Source organism: Prosopis cineraria, unplaced genomic scaffold (genome assembly GCF_029017545.1).
Source record: "Prosopis cineraria cultivar Desert tree isolate PC_DT_omini unplaced genomic scaffold, ASM2901754v1 PC13, whole genome shotgun sequence".
Lineage (NCBI taxonomy): Eukaryota > Viridiplantae > Streptophyta > Magnoliopsida > Fabales > Fabaceae > Prosopis > Prosopis cineraria.
The window spans coordinates 27,899,698-27,922,248 of NW_026555344.1; the positions used below are offsets into that span (position 1 = coordinate 27,899,698).

Below are 22,551 nucleotides of genomic sequence, written 5' to 3' on the forward strand. Positions count from 1 at the left end.
AGAAGAAAAATTTTCAAACCTCCCTTTTACCATCACGTGCACACAGCAGAAAAGAAAGGAGAAGAAGTATAGATTCAACCACACTCACATGATCAACAACTGCTGTAGAAGAACAAAGAATGAAGTGGAAGATCAAAACTCCAACGTGCACGCCCAGGACTAACAAGTGGAATCGCAGAACAGGGGAGGAGAGAATTTACAGCAGCACAAACGAACAAGAGAAGCAGAAATTCTGCAGCAAGAGATAGTGGAAGGAAGAAGGGGATGATGCTGCGAGCAGTGGTGGAAGAAACATACTCGGACTTCCAACAACAGCTCGGATCTTCACGTGCTTTCCACCCTCCGTCAGATAGAATGGAGAAGGAAAAAGAAGGGTCCGACGGTGAGAAACAGAGGAAAATGAAAAGCTATGAACTAGGAAAGCAACGACACGTTCGCATGCACAACGGCTAAGTTGAAGACACAAGGAGGAGGAAAGAGACGGAGATGGCATGTGTTTTTTGGTCAGCTCCTCTCTACCCCGCTCTCTCGCGATAGTTCTAGAAAAAATCCAAAGGAGAATGAACAAGCCGTGCTCTCCTGTCTCTCTATCTTCCATTTATTTATTTTAACAGAATGGCATTTTTGTAATTCTGCCTTGACCCAAAGCTAAAAGATGAAAATGACACTCTTGGCCTCATGAAAATTGGAATTTAATACCTATTAGTTATGTAATTTGGCATAAAGTCCACTAGACCACAATTCCCCCTTGACCTATTTTTACTTGAAAAATAATAAAAATACACTTTAAACACTTTATGATAATTTAATTAATTTAATTTAATTATTATTATTTTATTTTATTATTATTATAATTAATTTTTTTGTTATTACATTAGTATTGCTAAATCCGTACAAACTCGAAGTTTATATAACAAACCTAGCTTATTATGAATATTGTAAATGAAAAATTGTCACAGGACTTGTATGCATGTGTTGTAATGTGATAAGCAGTAATTTTGCATATCTTAGCCCTGAATGTGTGAAAATGTGATATGTGTATTGAATTATGTGAAATGGGCTAAGATTTAGTTGAGAATGTGTTGTGATTGTGTAAGTAGTAATTATGTGGTAAAATGTATTAGTTGGTAAACTTAGCCCATTTACATGGAAAAAGTGGTGAATTGTAGTTTTAGGGCTAAGATTATGTTATATGTATATATATAGTGTGGGTGATAGCAGGGAAATTGTGGTGACTTATTGGTTAAAGATGGCCAATGATTGTTTTGTGTGAAAATTGGTCAGAAATGGCCTTATCGCTATGAATTGGGCGATTTATGTAACATTTGAAAAATTTCAACCCTGAATTATTAACTAATTAGAGTAATTTGTATGTTAATGAGGTGTGTGGCTAAAGGGGCTTAACTTGGCATAATTGTTGTGATTTCATCCTTAAAAGTGGGTCCGAATCGATGGCAGGCCACCCGGGCAAGGGAAGAGGACAAAAAATAAGAGTTGTGTTCTGTGCCACATGCCACATCGTATGGCTGGTCCGCCTTAGTGCCGAACACAATTTGAATGTAATGGGCTCCTCTGTGCCATGCGCCACGATAAAAGACAGCGTGCACCACCGCGCACGGCCAAAAATCTGATAAATCTGATTCATGAGCTGCGTGAAAGCAGAAGAGGTAGAGAGGAGGAAAATGAAGAGCTTGGTTTTGGCTCTACTAGGGCACAATTTTTGGCCCCATTATGGATAGATTGAAGCTCCTAAATACCCAAGGTAAGATTATGGTGCTTCCTTCTTCCCTTCCCTCTCTCATATATGATTATTTATGGTAGGGTTTGAGTTGGGAGATAGATTTTCGGTCCATAAGAGTATAGGTCTGATTCCATTGGTTTAAATGAGATTAATGGGAGTGTTTAATGTATTGGAATACCACATTGATGATTTTGAAAGTGGTTGGTCCATAGAAGCATTTAATATTCAAAAATTGGTATTTATGAGGTAGTTGGGAGAGGTTAATGTGCATTAATGATGGTTTGAGGGGTTATTAATGATGATGTGCATTAATGGAATCTAATGAGCCCATTGGGTATGAATGGGTAGTGGTTATGAGTTGGTAAAATAGTATATGAGGAGTTTTATGTTAATAAGCTTGAAGAGTTAGATGATGATGATATCCTTATGATTTGGTTATGGAAAAGTTCGTCTTGGCACCTTTCGAACTTGTTGAAGCTTGGGCAAGTTGCTATAGTGAGGGGTAAACCTTTGACCTCTCGAAGGCTTGAGGTAACCAGGGGAAACTTAATTTTTTAGTTGTGTGTTAATTTGTTGTGAAATGTGTTTTATAGTTAATTTAATGATGCATGTTGGCAAATACTTGAGTATGAAATGGTTTTGAGAGAGAAAACCTTGATTTTACCACCCTTGATATTTTATAAAATTAATTGTGATGTATTACTAAGGGTGGAGAATTGTGATGAATCATGTATTAAAATGTGGAGTATACGTGTTATGTGAGTTCATGTGTTGAGTAATGAATGTTGAAATGCATAAAATGTGTGAAATGTGCATGACATGATCATTAGCGGGAGTTCGCCTAGGGAGAGGAGTAGTTTGATTAGAAATCCGCATGGTATTAGCAGTGACCGTTGGAATCGAGAACTAGCCTTGGCACCGACTGTTGGAATCAGGAGGTAGCCCTTATCCTATGCTTGATTCGGGACTGTCCCACTTTTTTTACGAGGGACTCAAACCTAACTAGTCTCCATCAATTCTTGAGAAGGCTAGATTAAGGGTACAACACCCCATAGTTGTTAGTATTGGGAGAAATCGAATTACATAAGTGAGTGATTTAACCCTAGCCCGGTAGCTCCTCAAAAGTGGAAGGTTGGGTTAGTTCGTGAAGGACATAGCCACATGATAGCCACCGGTTTCATGTCAGAGGTAACAGGAGGATATAAGGTTGGCACATGATCATGCATATAAGACTGGCCACATAGTTGTTAGTATTGTGGTCCGACATATGTTAAGGGCGCATGGTTATTATTTTTGCTACCCTGAGTTATGTTTTTAAAAACAACATGATATAGTGCTTTGTGGCAAGCCCGATCACTTAGTTGTTAGTTTTGTGAACCGTGGGCCAATACTATGTGATATATGTGTTATGTGCCTTTTTGCATCTATTTTACAATTAATATGTAACTGTAAGGGTTAAGTGAAACTTGGTTACTGAGTGGTTGTACTCACCCCTCAATTCTTAATATTTTCAAGGACTAGCTCATTGGATCCAAGTAGGGAAAAACACACAGAGAGTTAGGATTTGTGGAGTAAATCCTCTTTATGTCTCTCTTTAGTTGTTTACATGTGTAATTGTCAATGTAATTGCCAACTAGGATAAATTTTCATAATTAGTTTACTACTTGTATGATTTTGTATTTAACTAGTGTATTTTGTGCCTTGGGTCAGTGAGTTTTTGTTGTGAACTCGAGCATAGGGCCAAAATACTTATGCAAGTAGGAATATATGTATTTCTGAGAAATATGAATGAAATGGTTGATTTTGTGCAACTTTTCCTCCCCCTTTATGTTTTGTGAAAATTGAGGTTGAGAGGTGATTTTGTGAAACAAGTGTTTTTGGTTGTGTGTGGTGTGTTGCACGAGTCCGCGAGAGTCTATTGAGTGTGGTCGGAGGGTTGGTGTAGGCTATTGGCATATGTGGTTGAGTTGGGACACCCCATTTGGAAAACTTTATGAAAATATGTCAAAATAGGTTTTAGTTTCCAACTTTTGATAGAAAATGAATTTGAGTGTGAAATTGGTGCCATTAGCTAGAGCTAGGAGAAAGCTCCGTGTAGACACTGAAACCACCTTAATTGAACGTCGGACGGAGATTTAGGGCACGTCGGAAGTTCGCTTCCTGTGCTGTCAAATGACAGCACTGATCTATCAAATTTCGTGCAATGCGTCGCGGCGCATGGCACAAAGGAGACACGCCGTGGCGCACGAAACGTAAGCCGCAATGCACGTGTCAAATTCAGTGTAAAAGTCTATTTTGAGTTTTAAAACTCATTATTTGGGTCCCAACTGATTTCCAAGCTTCTGCTTTGTTTTTAAAACTCTGATTTGGAATCCTTAAATTATATTTGAGATTTGAAATGGTAGATTGGGATTCCTTTGAAATAGATTTTGAGAAATTCATTTTTAACCCCTACATTTTGATAATTCTTGTGAGTTATGCCCTGGATTACCATAATTTAGAATTAAGTGTGATTTAACCTTAGGGAGGTTACAATTTAGAGGCCAAATTTTGATTTATTTGTATACATGTTGTGATTGTGAGTCAATCAGGTATATATGGTCCTTTTGGACTTTGTTCAAAGCCCCAAATGGCTTAATGAGGCAAAGTGTGTGATTTGAATACTTTGGTGCACCAAATTCTTAGAAAAAGTGACTTTTAAACCTGAGTGTCCAAATTTAGATTGGATTATATCTACACTTATCGCATTATCTAGTTCATGAAATAAGTTTTATGTAGGCGTTTGAACTACTTCGATCGAATGTCGTATGTGGAAATAGCACACACTGGAAGTTTGCCTTTGTGAACTTTCTTGTGACAGGAAAATTTGTCATGTACACTATGGAGCATGGCACAGAATGGGAGCTCATGGCTTTGTGCCACATCTTGTGGTGCATGTGATGCACGCCATGGTGCATTGCCCATTTTTTGTCCTTGTTTCTCTTGAGGTGAATTATGTGCTAGGTATGATAAATGCTTGTATATGTCTTCCACTATGCAATGTGTAATTTGAGGTTGATTTTAAATGGTTTTATTAAAGAAGTCTTAAGTCTTAAGCTTTTCAAATAAGTTTTCCTTGAATGCAGCTTGGTAATTTGTTGTGGTGATTGAATTAACATTTCCTTATACTGGATTAATGTGAGGGAAACAGTTTGGTATAGGGAGTGGTAATACTATCAGTTAATAAAACACAATGCATATAGTTCATATAACATACCTATGAATCATTTCACAAACTAATAGATAAAAGGGTTACTCCAGTTACCTTTTACCCTTGTTACTAAGGGTTAATGTTTATAACTTTTCTTGAAGCACATAGATTTCCACAAGTGGTTATTCAACTGCTCAATCTACACAATAAGATGTCCTTGATTAGTTTCCATACTTAAGGAAAAAATACAAATTAATTTAATTATATCATTTAGTACTTGTAACAACTCTAATGACACAAAGGAGAAACAGAAGGGGCAGTTTGATAAGTGGCTTCATGGAGCAGTTTGTGAAACAGAAGGAGAAATAGAGTTAGAGGGATCAGACGTGGAGAAGGTGCTAATATTTTCTAGGGCAAGCAAAATAAGGAGTAAGAGCGACATTTCCAACTTGTTACTTATCAGGTAAGGCTCGTATGGTCTTAACCATCAATTCTACCCCATTTTCTCTTAGTTTTAACTAGTAAAAAATTGAATTCGGAAGTTTTAAGGAGTTAATTTCTTACCCTATAGTAATAGAAAGGTTCTCCGAAACTAAACTAGTACTCAGTGACTAGTCTGAGTGGAACGATAAAGCTTTGAAGTTATAGGTACGATTAGCCCTAATCTAAAAAGAGTAGTGAGAGAAAGTTGATTGTGATGAAGTTAATGCAGGGTGTGAGTGGAAACTGGATATAATGATTCTAAATGAAAATGATTAAGAAAAATGATAGCAATTAAGTACATAATTATGATAATTGGCATTTTTGTCAATAGTAAGGTTGACTTTAGTTTGCCAATTTTGTGTAGATTCAAGCGTGTGATGCATGAATTATGAAAAAGAGCTTGAATAAGGTTGTTGAGTACATGGGTAACCCTTTCTAGTAAACAAAGGGTTGAGACAACTATATAGTTTATTATGTTTATTAACTATTATAACTGTGTAAAAGTAATTATATAACTATGGTTTAGTTGGTTTTTATGCATGATTTGGTATTGAAAACAAATTTACCACGAAATGGATTTATGAAAAGAAGGTTTAAGGATTTCTAGCTTTGAAAATATATATATATATATATATATGTATGTTATGAGTAAAAGTATATGGTGTGCAAATGTGAAAAAGATAGTGAGTTGTGTAAAAGCATGATCATAAGGGGTGGGAGTTTACCCAGGATATGTAGGAATGTGTGTGTGTGTATGTGGAGATATATGAGTAAAAATCCATATAGTCAGGTTGGCACCATGGACATCCAATGCAGCATTATACATGTTGTTACCATAGGTAATCCGGTACAGCATACTATAGGACTGTTACTATGGAACATTCGGGCAGTTTGGCAACTCTTGAGTGCCCGTTAGGGTGCAGTTAGGAGTCAACGATGCCTTTATCACAAGTGTGTGAAGAGAAAAACCATATTCTGTAGATAGGTTAGATTACCTTTAGCTGGGTGTTTCTACCACCAAAAGTGTGCTTGGGTCAATGAGTGATTGATCTAGTAGAGCCTATAGTTTTGTGTTAAAGAGCATTGGTAGTTCAGTGGCTAAATGATGATGTTAGTGTGTATTTATGTGGAAATACTTTAAAAAGATGAAATTTCTTCATACTTTGATATGTATTTATGATATTATCTTAGTTTTGTTACTTTGGCATGGTTATTTGGAATAATAGACATTTAACAGACTGTATTGGTTACTGAGATTTTTATTTCATCTATGGTTGTTTTTTTAAGGTTCTGGCACTAGCAGTTTAAAGGGAAAAGACATTGGTTTAGTTAAGATCTCTTAATAAAGCCTTTGTAAGAATTTAGTGTAATAAATTTGTTTGTTGTTAGTTATGAACTTGTGTATAATTTGTCTTAGGATTTAAAACATATGCATAATGTGTGAATATTATATTTATTGGTTTTAGGTCCCTAGCCTTGCATATATGTGTGAATGTGATGAAACATTAATAGGGGCTAGTGGATGGAGAGTATTGCGTGAAGATATTATCAATGTGTGAAGTAAATGTTAAATTTGGCCTTGTATGAGATTGAGAATGAAAGATGAAAATTTGCCTAAGTTGTGTGATATGGCCAGTTTTTAGGCCAAATGTGTATGTGTGTGTTATATTGTTTATATAATTGGTTAATCAGGTGTATATTGTCTAAATGGATGTAGTTGAGACCCAAGAAGTGGCTAATAACATATGGTTTCGAATTGAGATGCTCGAGGGGAAAATTTTGACTTAACATGGTCAAAATGCACTTTGATGTCCAATGTTTTAAATGAAACTAGTGTCATTAGTTAGGTTTTGAAATAAGCTTCGTGTCAGCGTTTGAACCAACCCAATCAGACATTGGATGCAGAAATGGCGCACATATGAAATTTGTACTAAAATTTACAATATGACAGTAAATTCAAGTGTGTGTGCTGCAGTGCATGTATCCATATGTCATGGCACAAAGAGTCACGCTGTAGTCTCTGTGCCATATGCCACGGCATATGTGGCAAGAGCCATGATGCATTATCCCAGATTTGACTTGATAATGTTGAAATGCACATGTTTTCTTACTAATCTGAAAGTATTATAGCACAATACTTTTGCTATATAATATTTTATTATCCGGATATTTATTATTTTATGATTTTGGCAATGTTTTCTTGGATCCCAAAGTTTTTCAAAATAAATGATTTTTATGTGATTAGTAAGATAAGTAAAGGGTTGTATGGTAATGCTAGTAAGGGCATTACAATTAGTTAGTATTAGTTTCTCGAGTTTTGAGATCTAGTCTTTTTGATTGTTTGTTGCATTCATCCTAGTACCTGACAACTTATATATTATTCATTTAACCATTCTTTTCCTTTTTCTTACCTTTATTTTACTTTGATCCTTAGAAGGGGAGAAAATGAGAAGAAGGGGTACTTGAGCTTCGCATAGTACTCAAGTGTCAAGGCATCTGGTTGAGGATGAACCTGTACCAGAGGTTCAATCAGATGTGTCTCAACAAGCCAATAGAAGAGATGGCTTGTTAGAAGAGCTGAGAGATATGATGATTGATATTTGAAAAACAGTAAGAGATCATGATGTGTTATTACGAGGTAGAGATCAGGCTGATGAAAGAGATGCTCATGTGGGACTGATGTAGGAGGAGGCTCATAGCAGACCTAAGCCACCTCAAGTTTCAAGTAGCAGGTAGACTGTAGAAGTTGCTACTAATCCATCTATAGATTGAGCTTAGAAGACATTTGTGAGGTTCAGTCTACCTACATTTAACAGCAGTGATGGACCCCATGGCACGGATGACATGGCATTAATAGCAACAAAGCTTGAGCATGGTAATCATGAACATGGTGACATAGAAGTAGCCCAAGACAAGGAGCAAGGAGCCTAATACTTCCAATCCAACGTACCTAAAGACCCATTACAACATATTAGAAGTCCAATGACAAAAGCTCGAACTAAAGCCATGAAGCAAGCCTTGTTCAGTATTGTGCAAGAAGTTTAAGAGCTTGGAGAGCATTGAGGCACTCCTCTCAAGCTTAAAGGAGAGCATCTATACGTGTATAATGTGCTTAAGATCCAATTCATGAAGAGTCAAGCCCAAGAGATTCAAACCTTAGCCCAATGCAAGGAAGACTACAAGTTGAGCCTCTTGCAAGCAAGGAGGCATGAAACCCTAGTGAAGAAGTCAAGGGTGGCGTGATTTTAAATCCTTTATAATTCCTTGATTATCTCTTAAATAATTTCCTATTTTAATGGTCCTTTGATTTGATTTCCTATTTTGAGTCTAGTCAAAGGTTAGAATTAATTATAGTATTAATTTCTAAATTTTGTAATCCCATAATTTTAGGATCACATCTCCTAAATTATGTGGCTGAATATTTTCTCATGATTTAATATTATTCTCCTTTTAGTATTAGGAAATTAGGGTTTTAAATTTAGGAAATAGTCTTCTCTATGATCCTATATATATTAGGCATGCTCCCTCTTGTAAACGGAACAGAAGTTGAATGAAATTATTCATTTTAGAGTTTATAACACTTGTGAGCCTTAGTGCTTTGTAGTGGCATCCCGTGTGAGAAACAGACGTGATCAAGAGCGTGATCAACTCTTGTGGTGTCTTCGAAGGTTGAGGTTCCTAGAGGCAGGTGCTCTAGAGGATCTTCTCCTTGATCATTATCCCATTTTTTTAATTCATATTTTTCTTTATTTTCATCATAAATTTTGTCCCTTTCTTTTTGTCCTTGTCTTTTTATTGCGTTTTAGGGTTCTGTCCCTAAACTAGCACGATTCTGCTTCCGCGTTCCCTATCAGATTGGTATCAAAGCTTTGGTTGCTAGTTTTGGTTCAAATTCTTGTCATTTCTTCTTCTTTTTCATCTTAAGTTATTTCTTTTTGTGATCATCTCTTATCTACCTCGTCTACTTCTATCTTTTTTTTTCTCTTCTTCATCTTTGTGACTTTTTCATCTTATGTGAGTTTTCATTTTATTAGCCTTCTCAAAAAAATACCTAGAAATTCGTGCAAAAAAAGGTGAAAAAAAAGTGTTAGTTTGTTTAAAAAAAGAGAGAAAAAATCCGAAAATTCAAAACAAAATTACAAAAAAATATATTGTTGAACTATGGTTGTAGAAAATGGCTATTCTTGAACTCCAAGTCACCAAGAGGTTGCCTAAAGAGAAAAGTCAACTTGGGTGATAAGAAAGTCTTATACATTGATCACTTTCTTATTTTTAATTTTTAGTAGCACTTTTCAAATTCTTTACTCTCTTATTTGCTATTTGTGTTACTTTCTTATTTTATTTAGTTTTCTATTTTTGTCTTTGAGTATTTGACTCTTTGACTTTTATTTCTTTCTTTCTTATTTTTGTTGTCACATATGGTTTTTCCTTTTGCAAGCTTAATTTTATTTGAAAATTTTTCTTTCCTATTTGTTTCAAAATTGCTAAAAAAAATATCCTCTTTTCATCTTGTGCTTGTTTTATAGTTTCCTTAATTTAGAAGATATTCACTTAGTTGTTTCTTAGTTTCTTGATTTGTGTTTGGTTTCACCATTGGATTCTATCCACAAGCTTAGTGAGTGGTAAAAGGCAAGTGTGTTTTTCATCATTAAAAAAAAGCATTAAATTTTTTTATGAAATACGAGTGACTTTATTTATCTTGAGAGTAAACACGTGAGTTTGTATGTGTGAGGATCCATTTTTTATCTTATATGGTTTCTAGTGCTTCTGTAAACATGAGTAACAAGGATGAATCCCCTAATATTGATATGAACTCTGTTTTAAAACTTACCAAAACACAGTTGCAGCAGTTTTGCTTGGAACTTGATCATAAGTTTCATAAGGAGGATAAAGATGAGCTAGAGACTTCTTCTTCTAAAAGAAAGAAGCGTGAGACCCTCAACGATGATGAGGAGTATGAAAAGCCACCTTCTCCTAAGGGAAAGAAATCCTCAAAGCGTGATGTTGATTTACCGGACCAGAAAGTAAAATATCCTTCATTCAAGGGTAGCAACAATCCAGAAAAATACCTTGATTGAGAAATAAAGATGGCCCAAATCTTCATGACTCTTGATTTGTCTGAGTCAAGAAAGGTAAAAACTGCTTCTTGGAATTTCACTGACTATGCTATTTATTGGTGGCAAGATTTATAGTACAAAAGAAGCCAACTTAGGAAAAAGCCTATTAAAACGTGGGAGAAGCTTAAAAGGTACTTGAAAAAGGCTTATGTCCCCAGCTACTTCTACAGGGAGCTAAATAGAAAATTGAGAATGTTTTCTCAAGGATCTATGACAGTGGAGGAGTATGTGCACGAGTTGAATATCTTGAAGTTTCGTGCAAACATTCAAGAAAATGAACGTGAAGCAATGTCAAGAATTATGGATAGCTTGAGGCCAGAGTTGAGAGATAAGCTTGACTTGTACACTTTTATGGACAAGGAAGAGATCATACACAAGGCTATAAAGTTGGAGCAGAGAAATAAGAACAAATGTTTCAAGTCCTCTTGGAAAGACTCTAAGACAACTTCCAAATTGAAGGATTCCAAAGCCAAAGATACATCCCAGGCCAAGGAAGAAATAAAGACCAAGTAGGAGGGTAAAACTTTTAACCCTAAACCTTCTTCTTATTCATCTAACACTTCTCCTATTTAGTATTTCAAATGTCAAGGTGTGGGCCATATGGCGAGAGATTGTAGTAATAAAAGAGTTATGATCTTGCGAGATGATGGTGGCTATGATAGTGTGCATGAAAGTGATAAAGATGATGCTAATAATGTTGATGATGATTCTACCTCCCATGAATCAAATGATGAGCTTGAATGCAATGGTGTACTTGACTCTATCTTGGTGGCAAGAAGAGCTCTCAATATTCAACCAAAGGAGGATGATGAACATGAGCAACACGAGCATATTTTTCATAATAGATGCTTCATCAAAGAGAAAGTGTGTAGCATGGTAATTGATGGTGGTAGTTGCACTAACATAGCAAGCACTTTACTTGTAGATAAATTATCTCTACCTTTAATTTCACACCCCAAGCCCTACAAATTGTAATGGTTGAATGATTGTGCTGAAATTAGATTTTCTAAGCAAGTGTTGATTACTTTTTCTATTGGGATTTATACTTGTGATGTATTATGTGATGTAGCCCCTATGCTTGCTGGACACTTGTTATTAGGTAGGCCTTGGCAGTTTGATAGTAAGGCTACTCATGATGGTTTTAGAAATTGTTACAAGGTGCCTTTTAAAGGCAAGACTGTTGTAGTAAATCCTCTTAGGCCCATCCAAGCCTATGAAGATCAACTAAAGATTGCTCAAGATTACAAGCAAAGGAGATATCTCCTTGATTATGGCATGGGTGAGAGAGAAAAGAAAGAGAGTATTACTTTACTTGAAAATTAATCAAAAGAGAGGAAAATGAGTGGTGAGAATGTGAGAAAAGAAAAAAATAGAATGGTAGGAGTGAAGGAAAATAGTGAAAAGAAAATATTATTATGTGGGAAAAGTGAGATTCAAGAGGCTTTGATGAGTGAGCAAGCTCTTATTGTAATTTCCAAGAATATTTATTTTTCTACTGACACTCTTGACCCTATTTTGCCTTCTAGTGTTGTCTCTTTGTTGCAGGATTATGGAGATCTATTCCCTGATGAGATTCCTGATGGACTTCCTCCCTTAAGAGGAATTGAGCATAGGATAGATTTCTTGCCCGGAGCTGCTATTCCAAACAAGCCTGCTTATAGGGCTAACCCTGAAGAGACCAAGGAGATCTAGCACCAAGTAGAGGAATTGATGATGAAAGGCTTTGTGTGTGAGAGCCTTAGCCCTTGTGCTATCCTCGTTATCTTGGTGTCAAAAAAAGACGGATCTTGGAGGATGTGTGTTGATTGTAGAGCAATCAACAAAATCACTATAAAGTATCGTTACCCTATCCTTAGACTTGATGATATGCTTAATGAGTTGCATGGTGCTTCTATCTTTTCTAAAATTAATCTTAGAAGTGGTTATCACCAAATTCGTATGAAAGAGGGTGATGAATGGAAAACTGCCTTTAAAACTAAATTTAGATTATATGAATGGTTAGTTATGCCTTTTGGTTTGACTAATGCTCCTAGTACTTTTATGGCATTAATGAATCATGTTTTTAGAAAGTTTATAGGCAAGTTTGTTGTGGTTTACTTTGATGATATTCTGATTTATAGTAAATCTTTGACTAATCATATGAATCATCTTAAAACTATATTTGACATCTTGAGGGAATATAAGCTATATGCTAATTTCCAAAAGTGTTTCTTTTGCATGGACTCTGTTATCTTTTTGGAATTTGTTATTGGATCACAGGGAATTCATGTGATGAGGAGAAAGTTAAGGCTATTCGTGAATGGCCAACCCCTAAGAATGCAAGTGAAGTGAGAAGCTTCCATGGCTTAGCAAGCTTCTATAGGAGATTTGTTAGGGATTTCTCTAGCATTACTGTCCCTCTTAATAAACTTGTTAAGAAGAATGTGACCTTCAAATGGGGTGAGACATAAGAAAGGGCTTTCCAAACCCTAAAGGATAAATTGACTAATGCCCCTTTACTTGTTTTGCCTAATTTCTCTAAAGCATTTGAAATTCAATGTGATGCTTCTAATATTGGTATAAGTACTATTTTAATGCAGGATTCTAAGCCCATAGCTTACTTCAGTGAAAAGCTTCATAGTGAAGCTTTGAATTATTCCACCTATGACAAAGAGCTCTATGCTCTAAAGAGGGCCTTAGAAACGTGGCAACATTATTTGTGGCTAAAGGAATTCATCATTCATTCTGATCATGAAAGTTTAAAGTTTCTCAAGTCTCAAGGTAAGTTGAACAAGAGACATACTCACTGGATAGAATTTATTGAGACCTTCCCTTATGTGATTAAGCATAAGCAAGGCAAAGAAAATGTTGTTATTGATGCCTTATCTCGAAGGTATATATTACTTTCCTATTTTCATGCTCAATTACTCGGCTTTGAGATTCTAAAAGATCTTTATAAAAATGATTCTGATTTTAAAAATATTTGAAAATCTTGTGAAAACCATGGATCTAGTAATTTCTTTAGATTTGATGGATTTCTTTGTAAGAAAAATAAATTATGCATTCCTATTTGTTTTATGTGTGAGTTGCTTACTAAGAAAGCGCATGGTGGTGGTTTGATGGGACACTTTGGTGTAGAGAAAACTTTGGCTATTTTGTCTGATCATTTCTTTTGACCTCACATGTGAAAAGATGTCATAACTGTTTGTGATAAATGCATTAAATGTAAACAGGCAAAATCTAAGGTCTAACCTCATGGACTTTACTCTCCTTTACCTGTCCCCTCTTACCCTTGGGAACATATCTCTATGGATTTTGTAATTGGATTGCCTAAATCTTCTACAGGCAAAGATTCCATATTTGTTGTTGTTGACAGATTCTCTAAGATGGCACACTTTATTGCTTGTGCTAAGACTAATGATGCTGTTAACATTGCTGAATTATTCTTTAAAGAGATTGTTCGTTTGCATGGTTTACTTAAGACTATTGTGAGTGATAGGGGTGTGAAGTTTTTTAGTCACTTCTGGCATACCCTATGGCATAAATTAGGGACTAAGTTACTTTTTTTCACTACTGCCCATCCACAAACTGATGGCCAAACTGAGGTAGTTAACAGAACTATGACTACACTATTAAGAGCAATAATTCAGAAGAATTTAAAGAATTGGGTGAATTGTTTACCTCATATTGAATTTGCTTACAATAGGGCTGTTCATTCTTCTACTTCTTATTCTCTATTTGAAATTCTTTATGGTTTCAATTCATTATCTCCTATTGATATTTTACCGCTGCCTTTCTCTGAGCATGCTAACACTGATGGCAAGAAAAAAAGATGAGTTTGTGCAGGACTTACATGCTAAGGTTAAAGCAAACATAGAATGAAAGAATGAGCAATATGCCAAGCAAGCTAATAAAGGCAGGAGACGTGTGATCTTTAAGCCTGGAGATTGGGTTTGGTTATATTTAAGGAAAGAGAGATTTCTTAATCAAAGGAAGTCCAAACTTCAAGTTTAAGGAGATGGACCTTTCCAAATTTTGGAAAGAATTAATGATAATACTTACAAGATTGATTTTCCTAGCTCTTATGGCAATGTTAGTGCCACATTTAATGTTTCTGATCTATCTTTATATGATTCTATAGATTTGAGGATGAATCCTTTCCAATTAGGAGGGAATGATGGACCCCATAGCACGGATGACATGGCATTAATGGCAACGAAGCTTGAGCATGGTAATCATGAGTATGGTGACATGGAAGGAGCCCAAGACAAGGAGCAAGGAGCCCAATACTTCCAATCCAATGTACCTAAAGACCCATTATAACATATTAGAGGTCCAATGACAAGAGCTCGAACTAAAGCCATGAAGCAAGCCTTGTTCAGTCTTATGCAAGAAGTTCAAGAGCTTGGAGAGCATTGGGGCACTCCTCTCAAGCCCAAAGGAGAGCATCTATACGTGTATAATGTGCTTAAGATCCAAATTCATGAAGAGTCAAGCTTAAGAGATGCAAACCTTAGCCCAATGCAAGGAAGACTACAAGTTGAGCCTCTTGCAAGAAAGGAGGCATGAAACCCTAGTGAAGAAGTCAAGGGTGGCGTGATTTTAAATCCTTTATGATCCCTTTATTGTCTCCTAAATAATTTCCTATTTTAATAATCCTTTGATTTGATTTCCTATTTTGAGTCTAATCAAAGGTTAGAATTAATTATAGTATTAATTTCTAAATTTTGTAATCCCATAATTTTAGGATCACATCTCCTAAATTATGTGGCTGAATATTTTCTCATGATTTAATATTATTTCTCCTTTTAATATTAGGAAATTAGGGTTTTAAATTTAGGAAATAGTCTTCTCTATAATCCTATATATATTAGGCATGCTCCCTCTTGTAAACGGAACAGAAGTTGAATGAAATTATTCATTTTAGAGTTTATAACTCTTGTGAGCCTTAGTGCTTTGTGGTGGCATCCCGTGTGAGAAACAGACGTGATCAAGAACGTGATCAACTCTTGTGGTGTCTTCGAAGGTTGAGGCTCCTAGAGGCAGGTGCTTTAGAGGATTTTCTCCTTGATCATTATCCCATTTTTTAATTCATATTTTTCTTTGTTTTCATCATAAATTTTGTCCCTTTCTTTTTGTCCTGTGTTTTTATTGTGTTTCTGGGTTCTATCCTTAAACTAGCATGATTTTGCTTCCGCATCCCCTATCAAGCAGTATAAAAGAGGGTGAAGCCAAGTAGTGGATTGAATGCCTCAAGACTATATTTGAGGCGGTGACATGCACATCAGAGCATAAAGTGGTTTTAGCTATGATTCAATTGGTCAAAGCAGCCAAGAGATAGTGGGATTTGGTTAGGCCATCTAGTAGTGTGAGATACTCTTGGGAAGAATTCAAGAGGGTGTATTTTGATTATTAATTCCCAGCATCCTTTTGTAAGAATTCAACTCGTTCAGGTAAGAAGACTTGGATAAAGAAGAGTTTATTAAGATATTCAATGACCTATCAGCCTATTCCACATATGTACAGCACTATAATGACATGAAGTGGCAGGTAGAGCAGTTTTTAAAAATGATGCATCTAGAGTATTGGCAATAAATTGCTCTATTTGACATTACTACTTATGAAGACATATCTCATAAGTTGAGAATGGCTACTAGAAGATGCAGGGAAGTTGAGGCTGAGAAGAAGAGGGAAAGTATCAGTCCATGTATTAGAGAAGCCCGTTTATAGCTCGAGCAGTTTTAGAGCTTCTGGGAAAAGGAGCTTTTCCAAATGTTCTCAGACCCAATTAGTTTAGAGAGTACTGGGGTCAGAATTGAGCCTCTGCAACCTTCAAGGCAAGCCTTGAATACACCAGCTCTTGCCTTTAGCACTGGAAGGTCACCCCATTGCAATATCTATGATAGATTTCACGCGGGAAGATATTGGTCCTATTTTAAGTGTAGGAAGCTAGCTATATTGCCAAGTATTGTCCTAAAGGTGGAATTGAGATGACAGAGTAGTGATCGACAATTCGGGGATGAGTATTTACTGTGACACAGGAAGACGCCAAAGCATCTCCTAACCTAATCAAAGGTATTATATCTGTTTCTGGTAATAGAATTGAAGCCTTGTTTGACTCTGGAGCTACACATTCTTTCATCTCAGACGAATGTGTAGATAGACTGAAACTAGAGTTAAAAGAGTTACCTATGTTGATTAAAGTGACTATGCCTTCAAGATCCTCAAGTATGACTAGTAGATCATGTTAGAAAGAAGGAATTATGTTTGAGGATTAGGTATCTATAATCGATCTGATTTGCATTCCCATGAGAGGGATTGATATGATAGTTGGCATGGATTGGCTAGTGGCTAATATTACTATGCTGGACTGTGCTTGGAAGTTAGTATCTTTACCAGTATTGACAGCAGGAACTAGTGCTCCCAAGTAGCCTAAATTTTTATTAGTTGTGCAAGCTGAAAAGTTAATAAGACAAGGGTGTGGTGCTTACATAGTGATTTGTGTAGCTAGTAGTGCTTATGATGGAGGTATTGAGAAGATTGGAATGATAGGTGAATTTCTAGAGATATTTCTGAGGAGATGTCTAGATTACCTTCGAAAAGGGAAGTTGAGTTTTCAATAGGTTTAGTTTCTAGTATAGAACCAATTTTTAAAGCCCCATATTGGATGTCACTATCAGAATTGAATGACTTGAAGAAATATATTAAAGATTTGCTTGATAAGGGCTTCATCAGGCCGAGTATATTGCCTTCGGGTTCACTAATATTATTTGTGAGAAAGAAGGATGGCAATTTGTAGTTGTGCATCGATTACTAGTCGTTGAACAAGGTGACAATGAAGAATAGGTACCCTTTACCCATGATCGATGATCTGTTGGATCAGTTGACTGGAGCCTCAATCTTTTTTAAGATTGACTTGAGGTTAGGGTATCATCAATTGAGGGTCTCTGAGAAAGATGTACCCAAGATGACCTTTGGTATATGTGTCATGGGCATTATGATTTCCTTGTCATGCTATTTGGTCTGACTAATGCACCTGTAGTATTCATGGATTACATGAATCGTATCTTCAGGCGATATTTAGATCAATTTGTTGTGGTTTTCATTGATGACATACTGGTTTATTCAAAAAAAAGAGGAATAACATGGCAAACATCATAGGATTATCTTCCAAATTCTGAAGGAGAACAAGTTATAAGCCAAGCTTAATAAGTGCGAGTTTTGGCTAAGGGAAGTCAGATTTCTGGGCTATGTGGTGTTAGTGAATAGGATTTTTTTTATCCACATAAAGTTAATGTTATGTTAAAATGGTAGCGAACTAGCTCAGTTACAGAGATTCAAAGTTTTTTAAGATTAGATGGATATTACTGAAGGTTTATCCAAAGTTTCTCTTAGATTGCTTCTTTGTTAACAAAACTGACCCGTAAAGATCAACCTTTTGTATGGAAAGACAGGCATGAGACTACATTTCAGAAATTGAAGGAAAAGTTGACTAGCACACTTGTGTTAATAATCCTAAATCCAAGACTACCGTATGAGGTGTACACGAATGCTTCTCTAAGAGGTTTGGTTGTATGCTGATGTAAGACGGACAAGTAGTAGCCTATGCATCAAGACAATTAAGATTGCATAAAGAGAATTATGTAGCTCATGACCTGGAACTTGCAGTAGTAGTCTTTGCACAAAAAATTTAGTACTATTACTTGTATGGTTCAGTATTTAGTATGTTCAACGACCACAAGAGCTTGAAGTTGATAGAATAGAAAGAGTCGAACATAAGGTAGAGAAGGTGGATGGAATTGCTTAAGGATTATAACTTTGATTATGAAATACCATCCAGAGAAAGCTAACATGATAGTTGATGCATTGAATAGGAAGACATTACATATAACTAGTTTCATGGCTCAAGAGCACAATCTAATAGAGTCATTCATCAATTCTCAACAAGATGCCCTATTAAAAGCCTTAATTAATGCTTATACTACTGTGATCAGAAGTAATTTCTAGAAAGAGTTAAGAATGGTACAGCTAGAAGATGAATATCTCCTTAGGGTTCGAGAAGAAGTTGAGTCGAATCTGTCTAGAGAATTCAGTTTTAATGATGATGGATTCATGGTTTACTGAGATAGAGTCTATGTGCTTAACGATGTCAACCTGAGAAAGGTGATTCTAAGTAAAGCGTACTATAGTAAGTATACTATTTACCCTGGAGCTTCGAAAATGTATCAAGACATGAAGCGTTATTGGTGGTGGCTAAGAATGAAGAGGGAGGTGACTGAATTTGCAGCACGATGCTTGACTTATCAAAAAGTGAAGATTAAGCATTAGAGGGCGGCAGGAACATTATAGCTATTAGAGATACCTAAGTGAAAATGGGATAGTATTTCCATGAACTTCATCTCAAGATTACCAAGAACTCAATCAGGGCACGATGCTATCTGGGTGATTGTTGACCAATTGATGAAGTCAGCTCATTCTCTAGCCATTAGGATCATTGATTCTCTAGAGAAGTTGGTAGAGATCTATGTCTATGAGATTGTGCCTTTGTATGGAGTGCTTAAGGATGTAGTCTCCAATCGAGATCCAAGATTTAAGTCTAGATTCTGGGGAGCATTACAGAGAGCCATGGGTACTACTTTAAAATTTAGTATCGCTTACCATCCTCAGATCGACGGGCAAATTAAGCAAACTACTCAGACTTTAAAGGATATGTTGTAATCTTATGTGTTGGAGCTGCATGGTAGCTGGGCAAGTATTTGGCATTAGTTGAGTTTGCGTATAATAATAGCTACCATTCCAACATTATTCAAAAGGAACCATATGAAGCTCTTTATGGAAGGAAGTATAGATCGCCATTATGCTGGACAGAGCTGAGTAAAAGAAGTATTGTAAGGCCTGACATTATGGATTAAACTATTCAAAAGATTGAGTTGATAAGGCAGAAGCTGTTAACAATTCAAAGCAGGAAAAAAACTTATGCTGATTGACGAAGGAGACTGCTAGAGTTTCTAGTAGGCGACCATGCATTTTTGAAAGTTACGCTAGCAACAAGAATCAGGAGATTGATTAGAGTAAAGAAATTGACTCCTAGATTTATGGGTTCATTTGAGGTTTTAGAGAGAATCAGGCCAATTGCCTATCGAATTGCCTTACCTCCATAGTTATTTGGGATTCATGATGTGTTCTATATGTCTCAACTGAAAAAGTACCAACTAGATCCTTCTTATTTTATTGAGCTTGAAGAAGTAGAATTTCAAGAGAATATGACCTACCGACCAAAACTAGAATGAATAGTGGATGCGAAGGATAAGTAATTAAGAAACAAGACTATTCGACTAGCGAAGGTGTTCTGGAAAGATATGATTCCTGGTGATGCAACTTGGGAGACAAGAGCTAAAATGAGACAGCAAGGCCCTCAATTGTTCCCTTAGGTATGTGTGTATTAGTAGTTGGTTTAATTTTAGGGATAAAATTCTTAAAAAGAGAGGAGAACTCTAACATCTCAAATTTCTATTCCTGCATTAATGCTAATTAAGGATTGAATCAGCAATTTAATGTGGGATTAGGGTTCTGAATTGTGAAATGTCGTATTGACTCTTTTGGGTGTTACATGAAGGGAAATGGGAAGAAGAATGAGGTCCTGAAGTAGAGCAAGTGAGTATAGTAAGGATTTCCCTCACTAAGCCATATGCCATGGTGGAGAATGGATGCATCGTGGTGCATGGTGTAGAATTTTGATAAGTTGCTTTATGGAACAGCTCATGAAAAGAAGGATAAATAGAGTTAGAGGGGTCAAACATGGAGAAGGTGCCAACATCTACTAGGGCAAGCAAAATTAGGAACAAGAGCAATGTTCCTAACCTGTTACTTATCAGGTAAGTCTTATATAGCCTTAACCTTCGATTCTACCTTATTTTTTCTTAGTTTTAACTAGTAAGAAATTGTTTTCAAAAGTTTTAAGGAGTTAATTTCTTACCCTATAGTAATAGAAAGGTTCTCCAAAACTAAACTAGTACTCTATAACTGGTTTGATTCGGAATGATAAAGCTTTAAAGCTATAGACACGATTTGCTCTAATCTAGAAAGAAATTGTATTTGAAAGTTTTAAGGACTTCTATTTTTTAAGTTTAATACCAGTGCTATGGTAAGCAACACCAATGTTATATCTGTCAAAATATATGTGTGAGTATGCTTTCTTGCTCAATTCACTCTTTTGCTCTAGAACTACTAGTGCTACTTTCTCTCTCGTGTAAACTCCCTTTTCATTCTACTCTCTCATATCTATTTTCCTGTAAACTCGACCATTCTTCTATCCAATTTACTCCATTTTTTCCATCCAAATCTTTAAAATACACTGATCAAATCCTTGATAAAGCCCACACTTTGCATATGAGTTTTATCATCATCAAAAAGGGGGAGAAATGTTGAACCCTGATTTTGATAATTACAAAATAAAGAAAAGTTTTGTGTGCTTCAAGCTTTCTTAACTAAAACCATGTTAATTGGCTTAGCGTTAAATCTGACTAAGTGAGAGCTTATACGTAACAAAAGGTATGCTATCTTATTAGTTAAGTATTTGACTTAACTATAATCTTTGTGCTTGAAGTTTTTTTATTCAAAAGTTTTTCTAAGTATTGATAACATTGGTACTGAAAGCCTTAACACCAATACTACCTCTGTTATCTTCATTATTCTATTGTTTCGTGTTCTTATAGCATTGGTCCTACCCATTATAACATCGGTATTATCCCTTTAAACCTGTGCAATTGAGTCTATCTTATTCAAATCTTTTTCCTTGCACTGGTACTATCTATTCAATATCGATTTTATTCTTTTGGTTGAAATTAAGACAACACCTGTGTTACTCGGTTAGCACCTCTACTAAGTTTTGTTTAAGTTTATGCAACACCTATGCTAACACTTTAACACTGGTACTATTCTTTTTTCTGTCCTACAAAGATATTTGATTGATAGGTTACTTTGCTGTTATTTCCTTTTAATACCGGTGCTGAATAACCTTTTTAGAAATATTTTAATTCTCCTAAAAATATAAAAAATCTTCATCTTTTTCGCATTGGATTACACTAGTACTATAAGAATATCACCTGTGCTATGACCTTCCTTTAATATCTGCTCATTACTGTAACATCGATATTAGAACACAGTAACACCAGTACTACTATTAATCTTTTTGCCCTATTTTTCATATCTCTTCCAAAGGTCATCTAAACTCATCTTTTTATCCTTCTTTTCATCCAAAATCAATTGTGTTCACTCTATATCTTTACCAAATGATATTTAGACACAATTATTTCTTTGAAGTTATTCTAGTTGCTTATGTTTAATTTAGTCATCAAGCTTGCTTTCTATTATATCAAAATGTATAAGCCTCAACCACTTTTGTCAGAAGTATTTAATGTTTTTAGTTGTTATTGTACAAAAGAAGAAGTCTCTACTATAAAGCATTATTTCATTGCCTAATCTATCGAAAAACCTCAGAGAAGCTCGAGTATCTGAGGAAACACAAGGCTAGAAGGAAACAAATCACCAGCAACATCTAATGAAAAAATTTATTAGTCTAATAGATCATTTATGATCCTCAACTATAAATAGACTCATTTATAAAACCTGAAGATAGTGAGGAACAATAAAAACAACAAGAACATTCTACATTTATTTGAGCATTTAAGTTTACCTAACTTCTATATATCATTTATTGATAGAGAGCTTCATTGATTATATATCTACTTTAAAAGAGAGTTTAAAAGAAATAGTAGTTCATTCTTGAACTTACTCTATTTATCCCTATTTTACATCTTCAAAATAAAGGAACTTGAGCTCGGGAAGCTTAAGGGGATTTATCATTACCTTTGTAAGGGGGAGAGTTTCAGACTTATTGAGAAGTCTGTTCATATATTGAGGCAACTAAGAGTCCAGATTAATCTTGGTTAAATAGTTGGAAATCTTAGGAAGTTCTGGAGACTGGACGTAGGCTCAAGTGGTAGGAGCCAAATCAGGATAAATCACTTGTGTCAAGCTCT

At 35.6% G+C, this 22,551-nt stretch overlaps 1 pseudogene; it reads left to right on the forward strand.

Annotated features, from left to right (window-relative positions):
• The first annotated feature begins 267 nt into the window (after window positions 1-267).
• LOC129289977 (uncharacterized) lies at window positions 268-14,575 on the forward strand (annotated as a pseudogene).
• The last annotated feature ends 7,976 nt before the right edge of the window (window positions 14,576-22,551 follow it).